This window comes from Tamandua tetradactyla, chromosome 15 (assembly GCF_023851605.1).
Source record: "Tamandua tetradactyla isolate mTamTet1 chromosome 15, mTamTet1.pri, whole genome shotgun sequence".
Taxonomy (NCBI): Eukaryota; Metazoa; Chordata; class Mammalia; order Pilosa; family Myrmecophagidae; genus Tamandua; species Tamandua tetradactyla.
Window position 1 is genome coordinate 43,061,284 of NC_135341.1, and position 19,902 is coordinate 43,081,185.

At 44.6% G+C, this 19,902-nt stretch overlaps 1 long non-coding RNA gene across 5 annotated transcripts in view; it reads right to left on the reverse strand.

Moving 5' to 3' along the window:
- Window positions 1–19,902, reverse strand: part of LOC143657341 (uncharacterized) — a 120,254-nt gene that overhangs the window by 2,151 nt on the left and 98,201 nt on the right. For 3 of the 5 annotated variants that reach the window (XR_013162814.1, XR_013162813.1, XR_013162810.1), the window contains exon 3: window positions 8,277–10,977. This is a non-coding gene — a long non-coding RNA (uncharacterized LOC143657341). Of the gene's footprint in view, window positions 1–1,391; window positions 1,443–8,276; window positions 10,978–19,902 lie in introns of those variants that run through there. The other 2 variants (XR_013162812.1, XR_013162811.1) reach the window with 1 other exon arrangement.

Consider the following 19,902-nt stretch of genomic DNA (forward strand, 5'->3'; position numbering starts at 1 on the left):
AAAAATGAGGAAAGTACTTCATCAGGTTGAGAACCAAATGAGATGGTAGACAACGCATACCTAGAAGGGTGCAGGAAGCTGAAGCTGTCGTTATTCCCTTAAACACTTATAGAGAGGAGAAGGTTGTGTGGCTATTCCAAAGGCAATCAAAACAAACACCTCCAAGGAAGTAGCAAATCTCCCTGACTCAGTCCCCTAGTGGGTGGGAAACACAACCTGAATACAAAGTAAAGGGATGATTGAAGAGATTGAAGACTCAGCGCATTCATGTAAATCAACAAAAGCTGAGGCTTGGCCAAAAAGAAATCAGGCAGTTAACATAAGAGCCACGTGTCTTGCTTTCCTCTAGGCAGATGCCCGACCTGGGCTCTTCCTCTGAGAGTTGCCACGGATCCAGGATGCCAAGTCTCTCTGCTAAAGAACCCAGCAGTAAAGTGACATTGGAAATTTCATTTTGGTTTCTGCTTGGATTTTATCACCATTGTGAAATTATGTAATGTCAATTGATGTGAAAATAGCATTTGAAGTTTAATCCCTATTTCCAGGTGTCAAAAAAACACTTTTAAATGAACAGCTCTTTGGCCCAAAATGGCTCCTGCCTGCTGCGTGGTTCTTAGTTACCCAAACGAGAAAAATCACATTTTCCGCTTTCTGCCATCTATCTTGGAACCTGCTTTATTTTAAGGATGCAAACTTGGCAAGTTCCTAGTTCTGGATGTGGCACAGAAGTTCTGCCAAAGTTCCTGCGGGAGTCGGGGGAGGCAGAAACTTTGACTAATCCATTAATCATAGGTTAACGGTATGGCCTTGGAGAAGAGAAATGTCTGGATTTTCACATTTATAATCAAAGCATCCCTGCTGGAACATTAGGCCATAATCTTTACATTGGGGCTAAATTACTATGCTGGGGATTTCTATCAAATGTAGATGGCTCCATGCCAGCCTCCCAGGACATGGAGCCAGGAGTGCAGCTCACGGCGGGTCAGTGACAGGGGGACAGCTGACATTGGGATCAGGCGTGGCTCCAAGCATGTCACATGCTTTAACTCCCTGAATCCTCACCACGTCATGAGGTTCACGATCTATCGTCATGCCCAACTGATGGAGAAGTTAAGAGGGGTGAAGGGGTTTGGGTGAGGTTAGGGAGCAGCAAGAGGAGCTGGGGGAGTGGGCCTCGGCTCGGCGACCCACTTGCTTCCCACATGGACATGTTCGAACCTGGTACCTCTCCCGGAATCCTTGTCTGTCTCTCAGAAGACGAGGGTCTTCTCAGGCTCTTATCAGTCTGCCTGAGACACAGAGTATGGTCCAGTGGGTTGCACCAAGGTTAGGCCCTGGGACTCTGAAAACAGACTGGGCTGGGTCTACACTCTGACTCTGTACCTTCCTACCTGTGCTCCTAGCGCAGGTTATCGAAGCCTTCTGGGCCTCAGTTTCAGCATCTGCAAAACAGGGTAATAATAAGATCAGAAAACCTAGCATATATCAAATATATCAAGTATTTGATGAGTGTAGGGACTGAATGAGTTAGTGTGGCTGGTTTTCTGGCCATCAGATAGAGACCTTGAAATTCTTTTTCATGGGCCTGAACTTTCTGCAGACTCCTGAGGACCAAAAGCCTCTATTCTGAGCAAGTTCTGGAAAGCGAGATCAGCTTCTTGTAAAATGAAGCAGGGGGCCCTGAACTGCCATGGCAGTGTGCCCAGAGCCTTCAGCAAAGTTCTTTGGGCAAGACTGAGTATGCAGGAAGGACATGTTGGTACCAAGTGAAACCTGCACAAACCCGAGGAAGTGAAATACCATGAGGCCAAGTACTGATACCATCCTTGCATCTGAGGGGCAAAAGGAAACCCAGGAACAGGTGATGAACTGGGGCCATGAATACTTTTATTCGCAGCCAACTCTGCATTTTGGTTCTGACTCAAACTCCCCAGAGCTCAGGGGGTAAAAGAGAAATCAAGAGATGATCATCTCAATTGGGTAGATTGGAAAACTAGTGTTCAGTGAGAAGGAGGGATTAAGGGATAGGAGATGTGAGTTTTTTCTTTTTATTTCTTTTTCTGGAGTGGCACAAATGTTCATGGTGATGAATACACAACTTCTGAGGCCCCTCACTTCCTCTTAGTTCCTTTTCCTGTATGCCTCTCACCCCTCTCCCCCATTTTACAGGGCAAAGCTGTCAATGCCTCTATTACATGTCATGGGTATGCTTTGGTGGATTTGAACCCTGATCGTACACCATGAATGACTATGTGTTTGAAGATTTGTCAATAAAAATATTTTTAAAAAGAAGATTGTCTCAAAAATAACAAATATCCTTCATGTTTTAACCAAATGCTTGCAAGGAAATGGCATCCCTCAAGTACCAGATCTTTCTTTTCCCTTCTTCCCTCCTCCTTCATCTTTCTTCCTTGATTTCTGGGGTGTTTTTGAACTGCTCAAATGTGTCAAGTTCCATTCCAACTCGAATCCTTTGTGAGAGCAACTCCTTCCACCTAGAAGAACCCCCACCCCTCCCCCAATCTCCATATTGCATAGTTTAATACCAACTCCTCCCCTAGACCTCAGCTCCAAAGTCACTGCCTGTACACCCAGCCTCCCAGACCAGATCAGATTCCCCTGTAACATGCTCTCCAGGCATCCAGTACTTTTCCTTCAAAGCACTTACCACGTAGTGTGCGAACTGCTATTTCCATTCAACTCTAAGCTTACCACTGGATCCCCAACATCAGCCACATAGGAGATGCATGATAAATAACGGATGAATGAACAATTTAAACTAAGACTTTTGTGGCCCAGTTACTCTTTTCTATGAGCTTAAATGAAACCCTCAGGAGAATAAAAATGAGCACCAAGTAGCTTACAAATGTACACAGTGTTATTTTACAATGACCCTGCATCCAGGCAAACCCTACCTTGATCCATAGGGAACCAGAGGGATTCTTCCAGAGGGTAAACCTGACCTGGCTTAACCTCTCCAAGTCTCCACATCACCCCCAGGATAGAATTCCAGCTTCTGAGGCCCCTCACTTCCTCTTAGTTCCTTTTCCTGTATGCCTCTCACCCCTCTCCCCCATTTTACAGGGCAAAGCTGTCAATGCCTCTATTACATGTCATGGGTATGCTTTGGTGGATTTGAACCCTGATCTGAATGCTCTTTGGTCCCCTCTATTTGGTGAACTTCTGCTTCCTGCAGTCTGAGCTCTCAAGGAGGTCTTCCTTGACTAGGGCTCAGCCTCAGCTCCTTGCCTGACCTCTGTGACCTTGGACCTTTTGTGTATTTCCATCATCATTTAGCTTTTCAGTTTGTCTTATCAGATGGTGACCCTGAGGACAGAGGCCATCCTGGCATCCTGGAGCCCATACAGCAAATCCAGAACACAGGGGCCTTCAGCCTGGACATGCTTTTGTTCAATAAGGAAGTGCTGGAAAGCTCGGGTGGGGGGTGTGGATACCATGACAGTAAATTTTTTTTCTTATCTTATAAATCATTAGAATGTTCTGAAATCCTGATATTTCGTCACCTAAGTGACATTTCTTCGTATCCATGGACACCCACACCCCTGGCCTTGACCAGCTAGACTTGCCTGGACAGTGCAGTATCTCACTTGTCTCCCAGAACCCCCTCCTGCCCGTCTGTGATTCATCCTTCACACAGCAGCTTGAATGATCCTTTTTAAACATGAATCAGATCATATCACTCTCCTGCTTTGGATCCTCATTCACTTCCCATCACACCCAGAATAAAATCCATATTCCCTGTAAAGGCCCACAAGGCCCTCATGGTCCAGCCTTGCCCATCTACCCACCATCTTCTCCCCCACCACCTCGTGGACTCTGTCTTTCCTCCAGATCTTGAAACATAAGGCTGGACCATATGGTGCCTTTTGCGATGTAAAAAAATGGTGCCTTTTCTGTGGATGGAGAGCTTTAAGCAGATTCAACCCTATGTCAGGGTGGACCACTTGGGAAGTGGAGACAGGGCTGGATTTCAGCTCTCCCTTGTCTCTGGAAAGCGTGCCCTTGTGATACAGCCATACCCACTGGCCCTGCTGAACCATGCTCTGCTTCCCCCCACCTCGGGGCCTCAGGGGTATCGGAAAAGAATGCAAGATTTCTAGGGTTCCAAAATTCTGCACTGATTTAAACAATGCCTTTAAATCTCTTATTTTCCCACCCTGGACTGCTTATGTTATTCCTTCCTCACTTTTAGCTTGGCAGGGTCAAGCTGGCTAATTCTGATTTTTTTTTAAATATCATTTGGTGATGTTAAATGGTGGTCACTTGGGGAAATAATGACTTGGTATAAGCAACCCCAAAACATGATATTTATCTAAACTTTATAGCATCAGAGCTCTCACATCAACGAAACATTTTTCTGCCGGTTACACGTCTGGAAAAAGATGACTACAACAGAAATGCAGGATGTGTTTCCTCATCACCCATCTCCCAGGTTCGTCATGGGTCAACACAGATTCCATTCAGTAGGTGACATCAGCTGCAAATCTGGCTGGTGCAGTATCACCTGGAGGGTTGGGATGGGGGCTTGAAATTGCACAGACTCTGCTCACCCTTATTCCAAGACCCTGATTCACTCCGTCAACCCGGGTTTGGGAACAGCTGCTGTAAATCCAGGGATATGTTAAAAACCAGTGTTCCTATCAAGCCACAGCACAGTGGGATGCTGATACACCTTTGACACAGTCACAGGAAAATTAAATCTCGAGCACATGGCAGGCACTGTTGGTGCATAGCACCACTGCAAGTACACAGGATGCAACTTGGCCATGGATTAACATCCCTGAGCAGCCCTCAACCAGTAAACTGGCCCCCATGTTCAATACTGGCTCCCAGAGGTCCCTGACCTTGCTAGCGCTTAAGCCAGACCATGAGTGCCTCTTGAAACTCTGCAAACAGGGCACCTCACTTCCTAGTCGCACCCTGACTCTCAGGGAACTAGAATACACAAATCAGTCTATTCTACACTTGTATTTTCTATAAGCGTGAGCTTATTAAGGGTTGCACCTATGTTACCTCATTGCTTTTTTATAGGCAATAACACTCTAAATGGAAGACCTTTTGGCACCAGAATTCTGAGGTATTGGGATCGTTCTGCAGGGTTATTAAATCACGCCTGCTGTGGCAGGCATTGAGACAGCCTTTCTACTTTAATGTGATGGCAAAAATAAACCAAAAGGAAATTTCTGAAGTCCACTTGCTCTAGCCCATCTTGGCAGATGCTGTCTAGGTGGGCTTTAAAATAAAAACTCCTGGTTCAGAAAAAGGGCTGCTGGGCCTGCCAGGCCAAGTTTATTAGCACAGTTAATACTGCATGTAAATAGATTTCCCCGCCTTCGTCATGGCAGTCCATTAATTCAGCTCCTTGTCTGCTACATCTTTATCCTTGGCAGGTTAATCCTGCCAAATTCCTTCGCGGTAGCACATGTCATGCTGCGACTATGCCCAACAATGCAATTTTGCTAAGCCTGTTGTCTCAGCTTTGTGGCCCTGTCTGGTCAATCCAATGGTGGAAAAAGTTGCATATAAAGTTTATGCCAAGATCTTTCATCACCTTATCTCTTTTTTTTTTTATATTACCTTTAAATACGGTTTCATTGAAGTGGTTTGAAAGTCAACCAGTGTTTGGATACCTGCCAGTGTCTTTCCGACAAGAATGTCAAGGCACTAGGGGGCCTCCAAACTCTTCTCACCAACCCCCCAGCTGCCAGCTGAATATGCTAAATGGAAAGGGTTAAAACAGGAAAACGGGAAGTAGCAGAAAAGGGAAAAACATCTCTTTTTGCAAGGTTCTCCACCCTTCAAATCCCCGAAGATGACTGAATGGAGGTGATACATCATGTTATCTTTGGTGCCATCTTCTTTTCAGTCTAATGGCATCATCACTGGCATGAATTACTAGAAGAGGCACATCACTGCAATCACTTTTGCCAGGTAGATACACAGGGAGAAGGTCTCCAGGCCCTACAGTGTATTACAGTTCCTCCAGCCTGTGGCCCTGTAGGATTAAGAGCAGGGGCTTTGTAGCCAGATTTGTCCAGGTTCAAACCTTAGCTGGTCACCTTTCTACCTTTGCGACCTCAGGCAAGTCACTTGGCCTCACTTTTCTCATCTGTAAAATGGGCATAACTATAGCACCTGCACTAGGATTGCTGTGAGGATTCAGTGAATTAAAAACGTTGATCACTCAGCTAGGTGTTGGTACACACACAGCAGGCACAGGGTTAATGTACAGCATTGATAGGAAATCTGCCAACCCACTACCATTTACAGATTATGCTGGCGCACAGGCAGAGTGCATAGTCACATTCCACCCAGGCCTATCTCTTAAGGCCCTTACTCTTTGGCATGCTAATCACAGAAATGGGGCTACAAGGAACCCTTCCTAAGCCCTTCCTAACTTAGATTTCAGTTTTGCATGCAGCAAGCAGCCTTTGGTGGGTTTCAGGCAGCATACCAGGGTGGAGAAATTTAGGATGTGTGATCAGATCTCCCGGGGGGGTCTGCTGCTGTGATTTGGGGCAAGTTACTCAACATCTAGGACTCTTACATCCCTTATTAGCAACGTGGAGACTCGGGTCTACATTGCAGGCTTTTATTGTGAAGATTAAATGAAGAAGCACTGACGAGGTGCTCTGCACCTTGCCCCATAAATGATGACTCCTCTGGTCCAGGAGCCCTGCAAGGCACCAGGGCTTCTCTCTCCCATCCTCCATCCAGCTGCCTCTTCAATCTCCTCACAGCCTTCAGAGGATCATGCAGGGAAAACTATCAGCACAAGGCCCGGCTGCTCCCAAGAAGCATCAAGAGATGGGGCTGGGCTAACTGCCATTAAGCAACAGTTCACCCTGGCTTGTTTCTCATCCCAATGTCTTCAGCTCCATTTAGTTCCTTTTGTGCTCCTCTAAACTGAATTTTGTTAAGACTTATGAATGGTGTTTAAATGACAATGTGCATGTGTGGATTTGTGTTTGGACAATATATGCTCACCCTGATGTAAGCACTTTGATATTTGTGTGACAACCCTAAGGATGGAAGATTAAAACTATTTGGTATCAGATCTGTCAGGACAGGATTTTTGCCCTTGGTGTGAAGAGAGTATTCTGCTAGGAGGAAGAGCTGTATGTTTCCTTGGTAATCCAGCCACTAAATACCACCCACTCCCTCCTACTTGTCTTAGGTCCTATTAGACCTTCTAATAAACGAAGATCTGATCATTAGTTGAGCACTTATTATATGCTCATTATCAGCTTGACACTTCAGGTCAATTCTAGCATTTAAAATGCCCCAATTAGAAAAACGCCCAATCCAAGGTATTTCGCACTGAACTTAATCCAGTTTCCATTTGCCAATCTCTTGAACAGAACTGGTTTGCAATACTCTGCACTAATTAAAACAATGGAATTAAGCTTACTTGCAGAATTAGCAGTTCTGAGTCTCTGGCCTCCGTGGCTCAGGCTCAGTCCTCCAAGGCTCACCTACTGTGTTGTCTTGGAGAGAACTTGTGCCGATGGGACAGTTCATCCACCTTGTGTGGAGAGAGCCCTGCCTAACTAACAGAATCAAACATCTCTGAACTTTGCTCACTGGATAAAAGGCAGCATTAGCTTCTCATTGCATTTCCGCCTACAGGATCAATCACACAGCCCAGCCAGACACGTTGTACCTGCCTGCTTGTAATTAATCAATGTGCTATATTTGAGTGCAACCTTCTGGTGGGGAGGGGTGGGAGAAAAATAAAGGCTGGGAACAGACTAATAAATACCGATGTTTCCAGAAGGCTACTCCGGGCCATGTGCCACAGAAAGCTTTTTTTTTTTTAGTGGTTATTTCGCTGTCAGAAAATTTCCTTTTGCTGTGAATGCTACTTAGCATCCGGGAGGGAATTGATGATTTATTCTTTTCTACAGTGTGAATCGGGTGCCTTCATTTTTGTTTGTTTGCATGTTTCTGTTCTTTAGCCAAATCAAAGTCTGCTAAATCCTAAGTCTGGTGGTTCTAGGAAATGTGTGCAATACTGTGTTCCTGTCAGAGGGAGAGAAAGTGCTTGGGTTTCTCTACTCAAAAGGATTTAACTATGGCCGTTTCATGCAATTTAGAGGGACCAGCTTTTGATTTAGCATTCAGAAACTCTGCTCTTCTAATTCTTCTTTGAAGCTAAAATATTTCCTTTCTTTTCTTTTTTTTCCTTATGATCATTTTAGTTGCTAGGCTTGTTGCGGGGGCGGGGGGGTGGGGGTCGTTTGAAGGAAGGGGATAACAGGAAATAAAAATCCCACATGTATTCATCAGAGGTAAGCTAAGAGCTTCCAAATGGGCTGTCAGCTCCTCACCTTTCCTATTGTTTGTTACTATTTTAGGGACCAAGCAAAATGCAGGAAATCTTGCGTTAAAGAAATCTAATACATGGAATCCTATATTTATACAAATACCATCCAAGGAGTGACTTCTTTAAAGGATTTACACTAGGAGAATCCTACAAAAAGCAAGTTTCCTCACTACCCTAAATGTCAATGAGTGCAACAAACATGGTTTTGGAGACACACCCATTGTGTAATGAGAGCTCACAGCACCTCTACATTCATCTCTGAAAAGGGATTTTTTCTTAAAAGCACCCCCCTCCCACCAAGCCGGGGGAGACATATTGACAACAGGAGGATTAAGACAGATTCACAATAGGAGGATTATTTCCTAACCTGGTGTGTGACAAAAGCCCATTAATAAACAAGACAGCCCCATCTCCATTTTCTCTCAAACACAAAGCCCTATTGCCCACTGACCAGGACTGGGGCCCCTGTGGCTACTGACCTTAATGGCTCTGCTGCCTGCCTAATACGTTAGGGGGACCCTCTACCCAAGTCTGAGACCCTCAACTTAGACCACAGGTGGCTGCAGCGGGGGGCCCCTGAGTTCCACCAACTGGATGGGGTGAGCTTTCTTCCCTCCTCCTTGGCATTTCCGTTGTCAGAGGACAAAATGCGTTCTCATAGGACAAGACGCACAGTTTTTCTCATGGAAGGCAGTAAGTCGTCACTTGAAATATCTGACTGTCACTGAGCCTCAAAGGCCTGCCTGGACATTTCTAATATCAGCAGAGACACAATTTTTCTTTCTGAGTACTGCTCCCTCCATATAATGACTGACCCCTGGAATTTCCAATGAGAAATTCTTACGGCCTCTGTCCCAACAGGTTTACATTCTCCTTTCCAGTAGTTCTCCCAAGAAATTCTCTTTTTAAAAATGCACCAACTAATACAATCAAAGGGAAAGAAAACCCTGTAATGAAACGTGGTTTTTAGGGTATTCAAAAACAGAATGACTTACCCAGAGAACAATACAAAATACTCAGTAAACAAGTGAACGGGCTCCTGAGAATGACTAAGTTGCAACTCTTTCACACTCTGCCACACAAGCTGGGGGACCCAATGGCACACACACACTCATATCTGTGCTCACACACCCGCCAAGACTAGTTTCAGTCTCACTTTCACTGGCTGTCTGGTGATTACCTGGCCATGATTTATAGAAATCACTAGCAAACTTGAGGACCCAATCACGAGTCCAAATCCTTCCATGCTTATCAACCAGCTTTTTGGAGGCTAGGAGCTGTCGGATGGTGGGGGTCGTCTCCCCAGAATCTAGACCCAGGCACCTTCACACATCCGACTCTTCAAGAATGCCATGCGCAGCTCAAGATCCCCCTCTGTGGAAGTAAACCTGATATTGTTGACCTGTGTTCCAGTAGCCTTGATTTTTGAACTTGACCGTGTAACAATATAGCTTTTAGATTGTGACCATGTGATTGTGAAAACCTTGTGTCTGATGCTCCTTTTATCTTTGTATGGACAGAGGAGTAAAAAATAAGGATAAAAATAAATAATTGGGGGGATAAAGGATAAAAAATTACGTAGACTGTAATACTAGTGGTCAACGAGGAGAAAAGGTAAGGGGTATGGGATATAGGACTTTTTTCTTTCTTCCTTTTGTTTCTTTTTCTGCAGTGACGCAAATGTTCTAAAAACTATCATGGTGATGAACATAACCATGTGAAGCTATTGTGAGCCACTGATTGTATATTATGTATAGACTGTATATGTGTGAAGATTTTTGCAATAAAAATATTGCTTAAAAAAATAGATTCACCTCTGTTAGCCACTAAGAGACACAGGCCAATGGAAGCACAGCAATTCTTGGGAAATCCAGCCCTAAACCGCACACTGCAGAAGTGCCTTTGAGTGCTGGGGCATACAGTGGGGTGGGGGTGAGGGGCAGGGGCAGCTCCCCTGCAGTGGAGGTGTGTCCATGCCCGGGGCAGGGCCTCCTTCAGAGGCATGAATGGGGGGAACGGGAAGGATGGGCTGGGCCAAGGCAGAGGGGGAGGGCCATGCAGTTTCCTTGGTAACACTATGTATTTTAAGAAAATCTTTCTGTAATTATTTATTGATGTCACTGAATACAGAATGTTTAGACATATATCCCTGACACACTACCCAAAGTAAAGCACTTTCATAATCCTAGGTACTTTTATGTAAGCATTTAAAGATAGTATTCTGAGCAGGGGTCTAGGATGTAGAGGAGATTAAGGCCCCCTTGCTCCTGAGAAGGTGATACCCTGGGGGCAGGGAGCAGCATGGATGGAAAAATGTGCCCTCACTCCCCGAGCAGACCCTTGTCTCCCCTGGCTCATTCCACACCCTGTAATGCTATTCACATTCACTCCATACCTCAGTTTCCTTATTGCTAGAATGGAATAACAGCACCCCTGAGCGTCAAAATCAGATGACAGGTGCCTCACCTGAAGTCACAAAGTGCTGGGCTTGGGCTCACTCTGATTTCTCCACCACTGAGGCCACCTCACCTGTCAAATGACACAAAAACTCTACCTACTTCTCGGTACTGCTGAGCCTCTCCATCCTTGTTCTGGATAAACAGAGTAGATGTCCAGCTTCATTCTTCATTCTGTAAGAAAGTTTCAGAAATTGGTCTCTTTTGTAGTTATCCTGACTTCAGGGCAAGTCCCTTAGGCATAGCAAAGGGAATTTGAAGTTCCTGGGGGCCATTCTGGCCCAAAGCAGGCCCACCTTATGACTGACCTGCTGCCCTAATTCTGGGCTAGAATACTGGGTAGAAGCAGGTGGCTGTGCGAAGGGTGGGCATGGTAGGTGTGGAATTCTGCCAGCCTGGGCACTCACCATTGGATTCTCTCCTGCACCTGCTTGCTCCCTGACAAAGTGACAGGGTACAGCTAACACTGTCACAGCACCCTGAAGTCCCTCTGCACTCTTGTTGGATATGATGCTTCTAGTAAAATGCTTTCATGGGCCCTGTAAGCTTAGGTGGTAAGAGATGGGTAATAAAAGAGGACAAAGAGTTTCCTGTTTTAGGGCTGGGATGCTCGGACTGTGCTTGTGACACCTCCCACCTCCAATGCCATTCCACATCCCTAGAAAGAAAAAAACAGGCAGGAGGATGATTCCCTACTCTTCAGATAGAGGATTGAGCCCACAACCTAGCTGATGTGTATGTCCCTTTACCCCCAGAGGCCCAGGCAACTGCTGCAGAACTGGGAGGGAATGGGGCCAGGAGAAGGGGGGATTTTCAAGGTTCACTGTCGCTAAAAGGGCAGAATGAGAAGACCCTCTGTAAAGCTCAGCTACTCAGCTGAAGATGCATCTCAGCTAGGGAGATGGGGAATGGGCCACAGTTTTGCCCCCTTCTGCAAATGGGAAAAACTGAGGTGGTGAGGTTTAAAGCAACCCTTTTCTGGGGGGAGCCTATTTAACCTTTATGAAAATCTCAGGTTGGCAGGAAGCAATCACATATATTTTGTAGAAGTCTTTAAGTTTCTCTTTTCAAGCAAAATTTGTTTCACAGCTGTGGTAATTTTTAACTATGTACCCCAGAAAAGCAGGTTCTTAAATTTAACCCATTCCCGTGGGTGTGGACACACTAAACAAGACCTCGTCAAGATGTCACTTCAATTAAGGCGTGGTTCCACTGAATCAGGTTGGGTCTGAATCCGAATTACTAGCACCCTTTATAGGCAGAGTGAAAGTCAAACACCAAAGTCACAAAGACTAGAAGACGAAAGTCACAAGAACCAGGAAGAGGAGGGAGAAGCCAGGAAAGGCTGCCATATGCATAGCCATGAGGCAGAGGACCCAGGACCAAGGGTCAGCAGCAGCCACCCCTACAACTCCAGTTCTTCAGGAAGAAAGCATTGCCTTGGTGTCACATTGATTTGGACTTCTCCTAGCCTCAAAACCATAAGCCAATACATTCCCATTTGCTTTAAGCCAATCCATGCATAGCATTTGTGTTACCAACAAGGAAACTAAAACAGGTTTTGGTACCAGAGGAGTTGGGTACTGCTATTGCAAGTACGAAAAATGTGGAAATGGCTTTGGAATTGGGTAATGGGTACAGGCTGGGAGAACTGTGAGGCACTTGATAGGAAAAGCCTAGATTGCTTTGAAGAGACTGTTGGCAGAAACATGGATGTTAAAGATACTTCTGAAGAGGCCTACGAAGGATATGATGAATGTGTTATTGGAAACTGGAGGGAAGGCATCCTTGTTTTAGTGGCAGAGAACTTGGCAGAATTAAGTTCTAATGTCAGATGGAAGACAGAACTTGAAAGTGATGAACTTTGAGTTAGTGGAGAATTCCAAGCTAAATGGAGAAAGTGCAGCCTGGTTTCTCCTTGCAGGAGATATAGGAAAGTGATCCTTGAGAACTGCATGCAGAGCCAACGTTTTTGCAGAATTTGTATGAATGACACCACTGCCAGCCTGGACTGAAAGGGACAGAGAAGGGACAAACGGGAGGAAGAATTACTTCAAGGATAGAACCACAGAAGCCGAGGTCTGGACTAAAGCGACCTCTTCAGGCCAAGAGAGTGGGTCCTGCCACGTGTGTGGCAAGGGGAGACTCACCCCTGCATTTGGAGGGGGCAGGCCATCTGCCCTGGCACTGGAGAGGGTGGCCTTCCATACTGTTTTTCAGGGAGATTATTCAGAGGAGATAGAACCTATGTCTTGGCATTTGTGTAGAGACTGGCGGGCACCCCAGTGCTTGGAGAGGGGAGAGCCTATACCTCAATGTTTGGGGATAGTATGGCCACTGAGCAAGTGCTTGGAAAGGATGGGACTGCTGCTCTGTCAGGCCTAGAGGGGAAAACACTGATCTATAAATGACTCTCAGACCTTGTAATCTAATGCAGTTTTTCCTGCAGTGTTTCGAAATTGTTTGGGACCCGTGATCCCTGTTTTGTTCCCAATTTCTCCCTTCTGGAGTGGGGGCGTCTATCCTATGCCTGACCCTCTCATTAACTGGAAGCAGATAACTTGCTCTCTAGGTTTCACAGGTCTACAGACTGAGGGGAATGTGCCTCAGGACAAACCATCCTCATAACCAATTTTGATGAGACTTTGTACTTAGTATTGTTACTGAAATGACTGAAGGTTTTTGAGATGTTGTGATAGAATGAATGTTATTTTTTGCATGGGCAGGCTCTGAGAATCGAACCCGAGTCTCTGGCATGGCAGGCAAGAATTCAGCCACTGAGCCACCATCGCACCATCCAGAATGAATATATTTTGTATGTGGGGAGAACATGTTTCTTGGGTCCAGAGGGTGATGGTTGTGATGTAGGGCTGTATGTACTCCAGAAAAATATGTTCTTAAATTTAATCCATTCCTGTGGGTGTGAACCCACTGTAAAGAAGATCTCTTCAAGACGTTACTGCAGTTAAGGTGTGGCCCAAATAAATCAGGTTGGGCTTTAACCCAAATTATTGTTGTTTTTTATAAGCAGAGTGAAAGTCAAATTCAAAAGCCACAAAGGGAGCAGGTAGAAGCTGAAAGACAACAGAACCAGGAAAAGAAGGGAGAAGCCAGGAGAGGTTGCCACATGCACTGCCATGTGACAGTGGAGCCCAGGACCAAGGGTCACCGGCAGCTAGCCCCAGAATGCCCGTCTTTGGGAAGAAAGCATCACCTTGATGACAACTTGATTGGGACTTCCAGTCTCAAAACCGTGAGTGAATAAATTCCTATTATTTAAGCCAACCCACTGCATGGTATTTGCTTGAGCAATGAGGAAATGAGAACAACTGCTAATGCTTTTTATTTTCTTTACCCTTACAATGGGCTCAGATCAGCAAATTGTAGAGGTGATGAAGAGGGAGGTAGATGCCACGATATGTTTTCAGAGAAGTGGGCAGGGATGTTCAGGTGAGCAGGAGGACACAGAGGGAAGGTGCATCACAGAGGTGTATCCAGAGGCCTGACAGACCCTCCCAAACACCTGTTCTGCTGCCTTTTCCAGATGGAAACTGGTTCATTTTATTTGGGTTGGAAGAATAGGGGGTACAATGAATGCCAAAAAGCAACCTGCAAGCCATCATTTTGAAACTGCCTTCTGATTTTGAAAAAGTTAAAATGTGAAATAAAAGAATTCTTCCTTTTAGAGCGGAGGAAATGAAAGGTATATATTTATAGATGTAAAATCTATAGACTTAAATTTGTCTTCTTGAGATTCAGCTTGATACCTTACCCTCTTACAACTCCCCAAGCATGCTCCACATGTTAAATGAAGGAAGTGAGTATTTCCCCATTAAGTGAAGACCTGTTTTGTCCACAGGCTACAAATGGACAATCCTGACCTCATGCTCTATCCAAGCAAGACTCCCTGGCAGTAAGCCCTTCTGCCCCTCTCTCCACTCTTGGGTCCTGGGGAGCAGAGTCCATCCTGTCCACTCCCATGGGGGAGGGGTCTAAGCTGAGGCAGGGTCCTGGGCCCCAAACCCTTCTGCTCCTCTAGCTACCACTTGTGTGTATCTGTCTCGGGAAACAGTTTTTCAGGAAACAAAATTTACTAATAGATGCATACTTTTATTTTGGTATTTTGCCAGAGATTTTACTTTGATTTTGAAACTGAAGAATCCTTCTATCATGAGATGGTCCCAGAAGAATAAGCTTGAGGAAATGCCTTGGAGTTCTCTAACTTGAAGATGCTGCTTTTCTAAATTTCTCAAGCATTATTTACTTCCCTGACACCTTAAATGCCTACATTTATACTTCTTCCAAGGGCCAGAAGAAGATCTTGAATTATTATTAAAGGCATAAAGACAGACTTTGAAAACTTAGCGGTAGCTGAGTTCAGGTCTTCTGAGAAGGGATAGAGATGGCTGGAGGAGCTGGTAGCTTCTGTAATATCTCTGTTCAAGACTGACTATGCCAAGTGATCCACACACCTTCTCACAAAGCCGCGTGGTGACTGGTGAGATAGATATCAATGCCTTACTTTTATGGGTGAGGAAACAGAGACTTGGTCTGACCCATGTGCTTCTCCCACATACAGAGATACTGGCTTGCCCCCAATGACAGTGAAGAAAAGTTCTATGAGTAGGAGTGGGGAGGGAGGTTGACTTTGCATTTTCCAGCTGAAGAGACAACGAAATGTACCTCCAGACCATGGAAGAGCATGGAAGGGAAAAGAAAGTGGGCTTCTAGATCAGTCCCAGGGGATATGAATTGTGTTCTGGCTACAGCCCTCCAGCCTCTGGGCCTACTCAGGAAGCAATCCCGAAGTCCTCATTACCCTTCCTGCTCACAGAAGCCACCTGTTCTTCCTTTTGCTTTTCCAGATTCCTGCTGCAGAAGGACACCAAATCAAGGCGTTCCATTTTACTCCTGTTTCAGAAGTACCTCCTTAAACTTTCACTTTGCAAAGCCTGGAATTGGCAGCAAAATGAAATCTTTCAGATTATCTGGGAATTGAAGAGAGTCATGTGCTTCTGAATTGTACATGAACAAATGTATGATTCTTAAAATGTGACTCAAGCCCCTGCTGAAGGCCTCTGCTCTTGGAAGTCATGTTTTATGCCTAATCACTGACTTAGAGTGTGCAAGGTAAGAATTTTCAAACAGGTTTCAGCATCAGTATATAAATAAAAAGAAAAGAACTTCCTTCCCCAGGCAGTTTATTAGCAAGCAAACTCAATCCGTGAATTATAGTTGAACTTTTCCTAAAAGATAAGTATTTGATGAGAGAGCTGGGGATTGTGTTAGATTGACCCAAATGTTCAACTTCTCGCTCCATCATTCTTAGCTCTGATGGTGGGATCTTGACCAAACCATATGAGCTCAGCTTCTTCATCTGTAAAATGGGGATTGTAACCCCCTCAGGGAGTTGTTGTGAGGTTCAAACAAGATGAGGAACTAGCACAGGGAACAAATGCTATTAAACTGGTAGCAATTTGGCCCAAGAAAACTTAATTTTATTTCCCTTGCCTTTGGGACTCCCACCTAGTCACAGGAAGAGATTTTTTTCCCCGACATGTCCAAAGAATTCCTGCAAGTCTCTTTCTGATTCAACGTTCCAAAATATGGGTTGGGTACTACAAAATTTGGTAGCCAATGATCCACAAAAACAAACACACAAACAAAAAACATGTCAGCACCAGAGCCAAGTGAACAGAGGCTGATCCATACTGGCTGTCTAGGGAAACAAATTTAACCTACCAGACTTCAGAGACTTTGTTCCCAGTGATTTCTGGACAGATATGTTAATTGGTACCCACACAACCATAAAATTAGTCAGCGATTTCCAGTAAAAGCGCCTATTCCAAACAGTAAGATAATAAAAGAGAACCAAATCCTTCCAACCAAGCTAAAGAGCAGTACGAGGGAAATAAGTTCACTGCATGTGACTACAAGGACGAAGGTGAGGATTTAAATCCCTGGGTGACAGAATTCTGCTGGTGATTCAGTTTTTATCCTACTCTTCAAAATTACCCCACTCTGGGAGTTTAGAATGCAAAACTGCAAGGCAGTGATGTGCAGGGAAATGAGACAACATGGTTCAGCCTGTGGTTTTCACAGGGTCTGGTTTTTGGCAGGATGGACCCGTGTAGGAAAAGTGAAGACTCAAAAGTACAACTTCTGAGACTGGCTGCAAAAATCCCAGTTGAACTGGAGGCTTGGACCCCTGCCGTGAAGCTACCCCTTTTCCTTCCACTGAAGTAGGGTCTGCCTGAAAAACACCTTAAATGCAAAGAAATCTTCCTTTGAGTGGACTCAGTTCTTGTGGATTACATTTTATGCTTTGAGCCTAACTAACAACAAAGGGTCATCTTATCTTGGCATCCTGATTATGTTTTTGGTTCTCTTTCAATCTGGATTATCATGAACCAAATCAGGCACAAAAGGGGTTCTGGAATAATTTTTCCCATCCTTCTTCTATAAGCCACCCCACCCCCACCCCGCGCTGCAATTTCTTACTCCTTGCTGCTAGGACCGAATTTACAAGAGTGTAAGTGCCATTAAATGACATTCATCAAAACACTCCCTATTGTTTTCAGACAGGAGCGGCCGAGAGGTGGAAATTACTTGGCATTTCACTTTAATCTGTATTGAAGACTTGCCTGACAAAACATATTAAGTGTAAGAACTGCTGGCTTGGGAATGAAACTACGTTTGTGGCTTATCCCATATTCTTCTCTCCTACAGGAAAGGAAATGACACTTCCCCTATCCTTCCCAGCCTTCTGCATCTCCCCCGCCCCCATCAGCCATGAAACGTTAACATTTAATTTTCCTTGGTGAGTGAAGCTATTGTTAGGACTGTCTATAAAATCGGAAGAAACATCTTCCGCTTCTGCACCAGCACCCAAGATTAAAATTAAAACAAAAACAAAAACCCAACAAACTCTGCCTTTAATAAGGTGTTATTGGTAGGATCTCCCTTGGGGAGTTATGTTGTGGCCAGCTAATTACAGCCCACATGGACTGTGCTTCTCTGCAGAGACAGTCACCAAGTGCCTCTGAGAAAGAATGGACGCCGTGCTGATGGATGCGCGTAATTACCGAGGGACAATGATGCTCCCTGCTGAATTCTGACAGTGGTTGAGCGCAAGAGTGTGTGTACAGTGCTTGCTACTACAGTTCGTATTCTATGGATCCTCAAAGTTTTCACTTTTATCTTTCAGGTGGCCCTCACTTTCTACACCGCAGCTGGCCAAGCATCTGAACAGGGATCCAGGAGGAGAAGAAATGGAATTGAGGGGGTGCTATCCATGTGTGGGTAGGGGTGAAGAGGTCCTTCCTTGGTGTGCTGCTTAAAAACTGTTATGCAGCCCAGAAAAGCACTGTTCTTCTAATCCTAATCCAATTTTGTGGGGGAGACTTACTGTTTAGGGTGGAACCTTTTGATTAGGTTGTTTCCATGGAGATATGACACACCCAAATATGGGTATGACCTTCTGGCTAGATGATTTCCATACAGGTGTGACTGCCCATTCAAGGTGGGTCTTGATTAGTTTACATTTTGGAGAAAGTTCAGACGCAGACATTTGGAGATGCTTGGAGAGCTCATACAGACACAAATGTTTGGAGACAGAGACAGAAAAGGCCCTGGTGCTAATCAAGGACTCAGAGAAATAGCCAGAACCTGAAGAGAAGAAATCGCCAGCCCCAGGATATCCTAAGCTAAGAGATAAACCCAGAGTTTTGTCCCAGAACAGCTAAGTGAGGCCCCACAGGTGCTTAGAGAGGAAGCCACTGGAATCAGAAGCTGGAAGCGACAGAACTGGGAACAAGGACCAGCAGATGCCAGCCACATGCCTTTCCATGTGACAGACATCGGTCCTTCCTCAGGGTCAAGATATCTTTCTCTAGATGCCTTAGTTGGATATTTTTAAGGCTTTAGAACCGTAAACTTGGAATTCATTAAATCTCCTTTATAAAAGCCATTCCATTTCTGGTATATTGCAGAAGGCAGCATTAGCAAACTAAAACACTGGTGAAGGTCAACAAAGCAAAACCCACTGTGAGAATGGAGATCCAGTTCACAAAACAGACTGGGGAAGCTAGGATGAGTGCCTTAACCATTCCCCACTATCTTTCACATCATATAGTTTGATCTGCATTATAGCATTTATCACCTTCTGGAATTATGTTCTTCCTGCATTTATGCACTAGTTTATCAAATGATTCCCCACTGGAACATAAGCGCCATGATTGTGAGAATCTCATCTGTTCTTTCCAGTTCTGTATCTCTAGTACAAGAACAGTGCTTGACACAGTTCATGCTCAATAAAGGACTGTTGAATGAAAGAATGAATGAATGGAAAACAACATTTCTGGTCCATAGAACTGCCTATTCCTTCCCTTCCAGTCCTGATTTTTGCAAGAACCCTGGATTTGCACAGAGCAAGAGAATGAAGCAGCAGCTGAGGAGGTTCTTATGGAAGCTGAAGGACAGCAGGCGATAACCTAACTCAGAATTATGGCAGAGATAGTTGTGAATCAGAAGTATGTCCTACATATCATGGTTAAAAAGCCCCAAGAATCTGGCATCCCAGCCCAGAAACAATTGCTATGATTTGGGGGGGTATATATTTTTAAGACAGAAAATAACCGCAAAAAAAAAAAAAAAAAAAAAAAAAAAAAGGCAAGGGGAGAATGAAAGAGAAATTTTGATAATATTCAACATACTAAATTATACACTGAGCAAACAGCTCTCACAGAGAGGCTGAAAAGAACTATGTGATACTGTCCAGAATTTATATTGTGTGGGTACCTGTAGGTGTGGGTGAAAATGGTTCATGTCAGTGGAAAACTGTGTGGCTTTGGAAAATTCAGACATGAACTTCTTTAGTTCAAGGGGCAAGAAACATTTACTTAAATGTTTCTTCTTCCAAACCCAAAAGCTCCATGTATAAATAAACACTCTTACACACACACATATTTCCCACAAAGACCTTCCCTATCCCAACCTATAATTAAAAACAAAAAACCCCAAAAAACGTAAATAGGATAAAGTTTGATTTGAAAATACACAGGCTATACGTACATTTAGTTTACTAGACCGAATGTGGAC